The sequence below is a fragment of the Myripristis murdjan genome, chromosome 23, assembly GCF_902150065.1.
Source record: "Myripristis murdjan chromosome 23, fMyrMur1.1, whole genome shotgun sequence".
Taxonomy (NCBI): Eukaryota; Metazoa; Chordata; class Actinopteri; order Holocentriformes; family Holocentridae; genus Myripristis; species Myripristis murdjan.
This window is the reverse complement of record NC_044002.1, coordinates 3,356,571-3,367,275: the sequence shown is the minus strand read 5'-3', so window position 1 is coordinate 3,367,275 and position 10,705 is coordinate 3,356,571.

The following is a 10,705-nucleotide window of genomic DNA, read 5'->3' as shown; positions in this document are numbered from 1 at the left end:
TGCCACAAAGCAGCGCCAAGCATGATGAAAGTGTCTTTGTTGGTTTCAGCCCATCTCGTGCCCATGTTGTGTGAATAGCAATTGGACTGGCACCCATCTGAGCGCCCATGGGCGTGCTGGTCTTAAACTGTCAGGCACATTGTTGGCACATTGCAGTTGAAAGCGAATGTGCGACTGACCAACAAAAAGCAGGTCTGAAGTCAGTGGCACAGTTTTCTCTGTTATTTGAAGCTCATTATCAAGATAGTGATGCGCACCCACATAGGGGGCGCCAACACGCATCCACTCTGCTTGTTCCACTCACACACACACACACACAATGGAATGCTTGCTTTTCCTTTGTGCACAAACAGATCCATTTCTCCTAAGAAGTGTTCCTTACCTGGCTGTTGGAGTTGGCACTCTCATTGGTTTGTTGCATGTTCCAACCAAAAAACACCCATGATTAATTAAGATTCAAAGTACAACCCTTTTGAACAATGTGCCTGGTGCAATGAGATTTTTTTTTTTACGCCATTTAAATTGCAAAAGTGGACTTGGACAGAGTCTAAATGCAGTTGTGCCATGCTCTTCAGACCATGTGCTTAGATTGTTAGAATAGAGCCCTTAGTCCTTCAGGTGTTTCAAGCTGTACTTAGCAGTTTTCTGACCACGAAAACCTGTCGAAAGCACATGTTCACTTTAGGAATACACAAAGCTACTCCTTCCCCTGGTGGATCACTTGGAGAAACTGAAAGTAAAGAGGCAAGTGTTCACATTTTGCTCTCTCAAAGTCCCTGTTCGATTGCTTTGTCTTTGAGCGTCAGTTTGACAATGTGGTGAACCTGCAGATTTGCAGCTGCACTTCAAGCTGTGAATGAACTTTTTCTGTCGCTGCAGAGATGAAATTAGGACATTCATGTGCAGTTTCAGAAAAGTTCACAGTGAAGTTGAAGCGGCGGGTTGGGTTAGGTACCCTATTAGCTACCCTAGTTAACCCATCACATTCAGTCAGCTGTAGCCATTGTACCTACAGTAAGAGACTCACTCTGGTGAAGCGTAACTTTAAGATCCTGAGCTCTCATTACTTTTACTTAATGAGAAATAGACACACAGGAACGCTTGCCCCCAACACACACACACACACACACACACACACACACACCCCTACGTAATGATCTGCCCTTGAACGAGATGCAAAGAAACTTAAAGGATGCACTATCCAAATAGCCAAGAGTTCATTTAAAGGGATGCTTCACCCAGTTTAAATTTTTTAAGTATTACTATTAAGTAGCACCGTACCTTTAATGGTAACTTCTTCCTTGGCCAGTATGAATTTAAAAAAAAAAAAAAAAAAATCAACCAATTAAATGTTCAAGTTTTGAACAATACCACCCCTCCCCTAACTGATGTCCAACATTCTGTAATTACAGGGAATATTTTAAAATCAAGATGTTTTCGGTACAGATGATCATAGATGGTATTTGGTCAAGATGAAAGGCAAAAAATTGCTAAATAAAAAATTGGTTATCATAAAAAAATAATCTGAGGAGCGGCTTCAAACGCTTCAAACGCAGACTTTCGATTGGGCAAAATGACGCAAAGTTGAGTGGTCATGTTCGGTCTGCAGGTACCGTGTTATTGCAACTTTCCCAAACTGCTACCGAGATCCCAGTGGGTCGCTTTTGAATTAAGCCGCTCTAAGAGAACTATAGGGTATGGTGAGCCAGGAAATGGTCTGTGGATATGGGTCAAAACAAGAAAACACACGTACACACACACACACAAACGCCATATTTTCAGGGTGTTGCTGTTGTCAAATTCAGACATTGCTCTCTCTTTCTCACTTTTCCATCCACTGAGCTGATAGAATCTCAGAAGTGCAGCGGAAACTCCAGTTGAGCTTTAATACCTCATGCTGAGTTGGATTGGGTACCTCAGCACCCTACTGCTGTGCTGCTCAAAAAACCATCAGTGGAAATAGAGTGTGTGCGTTTGTGTGTGTGTGCGTTTGTGTGTGTGTGCGTGTGTGTAAACAGGTTAGATGTTGAGGTGGGGAAGCTGTTGAGAGGGCACAGTGATGCAGATGATGGACGATAGAACAAACACATTTGCTAATTCATGTCTTCCGTCGGGGCTTTTCACACGGGAATGTCTATGGCCATCATTTTAAAACCAAACAAATTGGTGGGATGCACTGATTGTAGTGTGCCTCCTGCAAAATGTGGGAAATGGCTAACACTGCGTGGTCAGAACAGTATTCAACCAAGCAAGCAATCATGAAATGCAAAATTTATAACAGCATAAATTTTCTTTTCTTTAAAAACACCATCCACCCGCCCAGTGGGCTCTGCTTTTTAAGAGTCCCGCATGTGTCAGTAAAAGCCGACGAGCTCGAATGCATTTGTGTTTACCAGCCTTGAGGTGGCGAGGGGGGGGATTCTGTTGCTCGATATAACAACGGTGCAAATGTGATTTCTCTAATTTGATTCTGGATGAAGTGTACTCACCATTATAGCACTTAGCGCGACAACACACGAGAGACAGCGAATCCATTTCGGTGATGCAGGCAACCGGCCCCAGCCACTGTGGAAATTACACAATTTACTGATCACGCCGGCCAATCTAAGCAAGACAGGCTAGGTAATTAACAACTGCTTCATCTTCGCTTGCTTAGCGGGCACATTAATTGGAGCGGGCACCCCTTGACTGACTAGAACAAAGTAGCTAATTGGCAACAGGCTTGAGCAGCCGAAGACCCCAGGCACATTTGACTGGCTGTCAGGAGCTGCTTAGGTTAAGGAGTGAGTGGAAGGCAGCGTGCATGCAGGTGGATGCCTTGCAGGGGAAAAGCCATCATTTTAAAAGTGAGGGGGATGGAGTGTTCAAAAGTAAGACTTTTTGTTTATTTATTTATTTTTATTCCACCCTCTTCACACAATGTATTGATTTTTTATTTCATTTCTGCAGGGAATTTTTACAGTTTCATTTTAAATGTACTGCACAGTTTAAATAATTCTAAGTAGTTTTCTTCTATTTTTTTTAAACTAATTTTCAAATAGTTTTACCAGTTGTCTGTAGTCTGTTTTGATAATTTTCTAGTCTTTTTTTTTCTCTCTTTTTCTCAAATTTTAAGGTCATTTCTTGCTAATTTGTTTCTTTCCTTTTCCCCGGTGGTTTTGAAAGAAATCAAGTGAATCTGTTTGTTTCAAAGGCTCCAGAGTGTTTCAAAAGCATCTGCTGTCTTTCACAAACACTTAAAAAAGAGGCGTAGCAGAGGAGTAGCAGAACTATTTAGTGACTAAATTAACCATAACAATTTGCCGGTTTTTGTGATTATTTTCTTGCAGTTTAATTTAAAATATATTGTGTAATCACTATTTCTTGTAATGTTTCAAAATATTTTTTTTTGCAAATTTTCCCAGGAATGTTTTAGTAATTGCAATTTGTCTGGTAAATTTCTAGTATTTTTTTTTTTCTTTTTGTTTAATATAATTTCTTGCTAATTATTGGGTCATTTCTCGCCAATATGTCTGTCACCTTTTTCCCCATGACTTTGAAAGAAAACACATTAATGCAGTGATTTAAAAAGATTGAAAAGTTTTCAAAAACATCTGATGCCTTTCACGAGCATTTCTGCTTCACTTGACAGTCACAGTGGACAGGAACAGGAAGGGCAGGGGAGAGAGACAGGATGACATGCAGTAAATGGCCTGAGGTGGGAATTGAACCCGGGATGCTGCAATCAGGACGTTAGCAAGTGGCACACACTCTACCAGGCGAGCAACCCCTTCACAAGTGTTTCAACAACACAGGAAAAAATGATACAATTGGGATGAAGCACGGGTTCACTATTTAGTGACTTAAGCTCACGTTGCAATTTCTCAGTGGAATAAAGTGTGGGGGACAGAGGGGACAGTTTCCAAACGTGACCCCACCCTTCCTCCTCCATCCTCTGCTCCGCCTTGCAGAGTCTTCACATGCATGTGTGGCTCCAGCAGTGGAAACTTTTTTAATATATTTATATAGATATATAAAAGCAGACAGTGGAACAAACAGACGCTCATAATTTTGTAAAAAAGATGAAGGCATGCTGGCCTCAGCAGTGCGATGAGGCTCCAAGTAGTCTGCCAGGTGCATTATGGTCCAAGCTGTGAGTCTGCAGATGAATAAAAAAAAATGCAGAGGTCCTGACCCACCGCTGGACAGTCAGATTGGCTTGGTAAACCCTGCTGCTGTCACAGCTAAACCCACTGCCTAGTTGTCAGATGAAAAAATACTCACCCAAACCTCCCATCCCTTCTGTTCCAACTAGCCAACACACACACGCACTCTGAGGCATGGTCCTCCAATTTTTCCAAACTCCGCGAGGAACTGAACGCACACCCAGAGAGAGAAAATATTCTGCTCTCATGCTCACCCCAATTTTCCACCTCTCACTCAGAACCAGCGGGATTGGATGGGAGGAGGGCGCTGGAGGGAGGCGAGGCTTGGCCACGGCACTCTTGGGTACCCCTCCATTTTTGTGCTAAGTGCAGCTCGCCTTCGCCTCATTTGAACCACAAAGTCCCACCAAAACCAAACGGATTATGAAACCACCGCTAGCTTCATGAACCAACTTGATCCTTTTTTGTTACCGCAGAACCCAGCTATTGTGTCTCGGCTGCATTCCCCTGCCTTGACACATTAACTTGGCTAATGCGTTCAGGAACTTCATATCTCTAACAAGTCAGCTTTTCTGTGCCTAAGGAATTCTATTCAACAAGTTTAGAAAAGATTTCTAAAGACAAAAGGCTGGAGAATTGTCTCAACCCATGACATATGCTGGAAACCCTTGGCTTTGGAAAACCAAAGCCCTTCATTTGTCAGCTTAATTATCCTTACTAATTTTGCTTTTCCAAAATTAAATACTTTTGTGCATGGATGAAGGGGAAATTAAAGAGGGAAACCGCTAAAATGGCCCCTTAATGAGAACTGAATTCTCCACCTTTAACAACCATAATTCTTGCTTTTAAAAATTAAAGTATTCTTTTATGGGGATTTGACTAAGGCTTAACTGGACTGAGAGCACTGAAACAACACTTTACATCAGTGGCTCTCAGCCTGAGGGTTGGGACCAGCCCACAGGGGTTGTGATAGAATACTGGGTGGTTTCCAGACAATTTATGAAATAGGAAAAAAGTATATTTCTGTTACACGAAATGTGTATTTTCTCTCTAATTTCTGCTTTTTTCATGTGAAATCTTGTGAAATTCTGAGCAGTTTTAAGCCTGTAGGCCTCCTCTGATAACTAAGCAAACAAAACAACCCAAAAAAAAGGAACATTCTTTGCTTGGACTGTTCACCACTCTGCATATGCAGCCTGCAGTATGACAAGGGTCATGAGCAAGCATCACTTTCTTTTAAGGCATCATGAGCCAAACAGGCTGGGAACTGCCTTACATGGCCCTTGACAGCCTGAATTTCCTTCAAATCTCCTGAATTATGATTGAATCCCAGATGTTAAACGGACTGAAATCATATGAATCATTATCACCAGAAGTTATAAGCTGTTGCAGGCTTTTTCCTCAACCTCCACATTCAGATTAAGTGATCCCCTGCTGCAATATATATCAACATATCTAAATACATATTATCACATACCAATATATAAATATATACATTAATCAGTTACTACTCTGATGATTGTCGCTGCCATGTTATATTCATTTACATTAGGTTATGTTATAACTATTATATATAATATAATTATACAGTTATTACATATAGTATAATTATATAATTATAGTGTTATAATTATAATATTAATTATATAACAGTGAAATATTATGTTATGTAATATTATTTCTTATAGTGCTATATATATTATATTATATTGTGTCATATCATGTTGTGCTACATCACATCATAATGCATTATATTACCTCTCATTATATTATTGTATATACATATAACATGTGTATGCATATGTATGTGTATGTTTGTGCGTGCATATATGTATGGTTTTTTATTATTATTATTAGTAGTAGTAGTAGTAGTAGTAGTAGTATCTATTTATTTATTTTTTAAATTTTTTTTATTTGATCTTTACTTTATTGTTTAGTTATCCGTATTATATTATCTATACCATATCGGATATAATAACACTATACCTTCTGTTACTTCACCCACACACACACACATACACACACACACACACACACACACACACACACACACACACATCCTTCCTATATACATGTCATTGTAACTGCAATTGTGCTGGCTGTTGTGTTTTGTGCTGTATGTCTACTGTCTTTACTTTATGTCCACTTGGTGTAATAAAAAAAAAAAAAAAAAAAAGATTAAGTGAAAACCCCCAAAACTGGAGGTCCCGGGTTATCATCTTTTAACAACCAATATGCAAAAACAGCTACTTTATCCTCTCATTTGCTGCATGTGTGTGGGTTCAGGGGGTGCAGAGGGGGTCCATGTTTGTGTGTGTGTGTGTGTGTGTGTGTGTGTGTGTGTGTGCATGTGTGCATGAGATGCTGTTGCAGGGGGGGAAGTGAGAGAAAGAGAAGAGGAGGAGAAAGAGGATAATCATTTTCAAATCCAGGCTGTTTTCAATTAGGATGCGCACCTCCCAGGAAACCACTGGGATCACAGCTCGGAGGCCAACAATTCCATCATTTGAATAATGCATTGTGGATGTTTTATACATTTTAGCAAATGCAAAACAGCTTGTCCTCCCACATGGGGCTACCTTTTACCCCCCTCGCAGCTACACGTAGGCTCTCCAATCTCCCCAATCTATACTGCATTCATTACTGCGCACACAGCTTCCATGGAGAGAGCGAGAGGAAGAAGCCCCGAGGTGCAGGTGAGGGTGCAGCTGAAGCACACGTCGAGAGGGCGTCTGTTTTGAATGCCGCGTGTGTGCACGTGATCGTGTTTGAGTGGGAGCCATTTTGCAAAAATCAAACATCGGTCTGCCGGGGTAATACCTGTAATCCTGTAATGCCTCTGGTGAACAATGAGAGTGAACTGATCCTCTTGCTCTGCCTAGCCGGCTAATCTGGTGGAGAAAAGGCTCCTGAATCCATTTTCCTCGTCCGCCCGTACACTGCGGTGCACACTGGACTCACACACACACACACACACACACACAGCTTTATTGTGCCCCTGCAGACACAGATGACCCGGTTCCTTCAGGTTTCGGTCTTTTTGTCTAACTTGTGAATCTGGGTTAAGAGATGAAAGGAAATGGGAGGGGAAATAAAAGCAAAAGCAGAGAATGTGAGAAATGGGGGAAGGGGGTAGAAAACCATATGCTGGAGGGGTGGGGGGGGGGGATTGCTGGTGTACAGTCATGTGTTTGAAATACTGTCAGGATGTTCTGCAGTGCATCTTTTTCCAGCAGACAGACCACGGAAAAAGAGGAAGGTATGGCATGCAATATGGATGATGCTGCATGTGGGCTCTCAGCAGGGAGGAGCACTACTACTTATGCTCAGTTTACATATTCTATATCTGACATCAGTTATAACAGCTCATATGACGCATCACAGCGAGCAGTAAAAATGATGTAAGGTAAATGAAAATATGGACCTTTAAGAACAGTATGCTTATCTCATAATCCCATACAATGATGCCTGATATGGGTGTCATGGTTCCATATGACCATGATACACTGTCATAGAAAAGTTCAAGGACAACAAAATAGCATTATGCAGAATTAGGTTAATTTCCGAGCCACAATATGGACTTGCTTGCTTAAATGCTGACATTACAAAGTGCAAATAATAGAATTTCAGTGGAGAGATTGTGAAACTGTGTTAGGGCAGTCGTCACATTTGTGACTGGTACAGCAAAGAAGTAAATTGCAACAGTTTTGTATTGTGATATTACATTTTGATATATTGTTACATTGCCAAAGGGGCTCAGGAGCAATGAAGGTATGTAGTGAAGACTGAAGGCAGGATTTTTTTAATTTTTGGTATATTTTTCTATTTATTTAATGTAAGGTTTTATTTCTATTGCTCAGCATGTAGCTCTCATCGTGGCTGGATGATCGGAATGCTGCCTGCCACTCAGGTGGACTTCCCCTGTCTTAATCCACTTAAAGAATGTTGAACATGTCACTTTCCCAAACTAAAATGCAGGTACAACTACACAATAAGTTGTACACAGACAATAATTTTGCTCACATTACTGTTTATAACTGTATTTTTCCTGTTCAATATCAACATCCAGAAAAATCCAGTAAGTTTTGCACCTCCTGTATCACTCCACGCCAAACAAGCCTCAGCCGCCACAGAGACACAAGCGGACTGCTCAGCCTTCCATTGCAAACATTTCATGCACCTTTCAGGCGCTGCAACTCAAGACCAACACAGAGAGCTGGGATGGGACAAGAAAATAGTTCTACTGCTGATGTATATTTTTGTTTTTCTTTCCCAACCCCTATATCATTTCAGGCTGTAAAAAGTCTGCTACACATCATTAAACTAAAACTTTGTGTCTTAACATTCTGAATAGGTATTTTCAAGAATGTTAGCTGGGGGGGAAGTCCACCTCAATGGCAGGAGGCTAACAGTTAGCATTTGGAGCATCCAGCCAGTATTCAGCACTCAGTAACAGTGAGAGGAAGATAGCACCACTACTGTCCTACAGAACAGCTGGGGGGAAGTGACATAATATACATATTATTTTTTCATAATGGGTGAATTATCCCTTTAAGATAGTTCAGCAATCCAGACAGTGTTTTCTGTAGTGTGCTTTGAGTGAACTCATGTAGGAGTAGACTCTGTAGTTGTATAAGGAACAGTTAAGCTGTCGAGGTGTGGATGGAGGTGTTCTACTACTACTACAGTCTGTTTAGATACAGAAGGCAGAAGGTTCGACCTATGCTCAAAGACAATCAGTCTTGTAGAAGATGTTGTTGCACCTCGCTTTGTATTTTAAACTGTAAATCCTATTCAGATATTACCCAGATTCTTCTTACATTTTTGATTTTTTTTTTCATTTTACCTCATTTAAATATCACCTTTTTCTCCTTTAATTCAGCTTTGTCTCTTATTCATTTTTAACTTTTTATTTCACTTTCTCATTTTACTATTTTTTGGTGTGTATTCATGTTTTTTCTTTATCTTTAATGTTCTAATATAACAGTAAAGCACTTTGCATTGCATTTGATTGCAAAAACGGGCTTTCAGTAAAGTTTGGTTTGGGAGGCGCTGTGGCGATGAGGCGAGGCTGATAACGGGAACAGACGTGGGAGGGAGAGGAGGACGGTGTTACAATGCTGCTAACAAGTGATGGTGGGGAGGGCTGGGACGATACATCACCTCCCCTCCTCTCCTGGATTAGAAATCCGGCTGGTTAAATTAGGAGGGGGTATTTTTAGCACCCATTGTCCTGCTGTCCCTCCTTCCTCCGTCTCCCCTCTTCAGCAACTGTCCCCCTCTTTCTGAGAGGCATTAATTACCAGCCATCCATTTGGCCTAATAATACCCTTATTAATGCCTCCTCTTGCTAGACGGAGTGGCTGCAGGGGGCCACATAGCATACATACATTAGCATGTGTACACACCAGCACACCCTCCTCGCTCCTCTTCTTGCTCTCCCATAGCAACAGGCCCGGCGAGGGGAAAAAGAAAGCGGGAACATTTTCTCTGCATTCCCTCTGCAAGAAAATTCTTCTCTGTTAAAGTCACAATGGAACTAAAAAAAAATATATTTTTCTCCTTTTTCCTCCTCTCCAAACAAACCGGAAGCATAAAACACATCAATACCTGCGCGCCAGAGGAATTCTCCCAAGAAAGAGCCGTGCAGACACCGGGTGTTTGGAACAGTCAGCGTAAAAGCTTCCATGAACTGGATCCAGGCAGAGATGGAGTCGCATGGCAGTCACTTATGGCAGTGTTAGCGTTCATTTGTCACATTATTTACTTAGTGAAAATGAGTCCAGTCGTGCAATCATCTGTCTTGCATTCCTGGGGTTTGTTTATTAAAGGCATGAAGTGGCAAAAGAAATGATATGGCCCCAGCAGATGGGGGGTTGGTTCAGCGGGGGATTATTGACGAAGCGTTTTAACCTATGAAATATCTCGGGGGGGGGAAAGAAACCGAGCGGCGAAGACTTCGATTTCCTCCGCTGTTGATTCCCCAGGTGTCACTGCACTAGAAGGAGGATTGGAGGGGAAATCATGCAAAATAATATGCAAGACCAGACATGCCTGTGTGTGTTTATGTGTGTGTGTGTGTGTCAATACAGGCAGTGCTAACGCGCCTTATGCCATATCTCCCTTTACTTGTCTCCTTTAATTCAGCCTCGTTCATCTCATTAAGACATGCATCCCTCCTCTTTCATCCCCTCTTCTTTCTTGAATTAAATTTCCCTCAAAAGGCCAATCCAACACTTCTGTTGCTCTCCCCTTCAATAAACACTTGCCGGTACTTGTGATGCTCTCATATTTCAGCTGCAGAAACATGAAGGGTTACATGTATATGAACCTACATTCTTACCTCAGTAAATACATGTCCTTGCACTGGTTAATATTTAAAAAGCTAACATTATTCCATCACAGGAATATCTGCATGCCACATTTCATGGTGGTAGTGGTGTGTGTGTGTGTGTGTGTGTGTGTGTGTGTGTGTGGCTGGGGTTTCCTAAAGCTCTGCTGCCACCTAGCTGCCACTCGCTGCATCTCTAAGCGGACGCAGGCAGTGGGGATGACTGTGG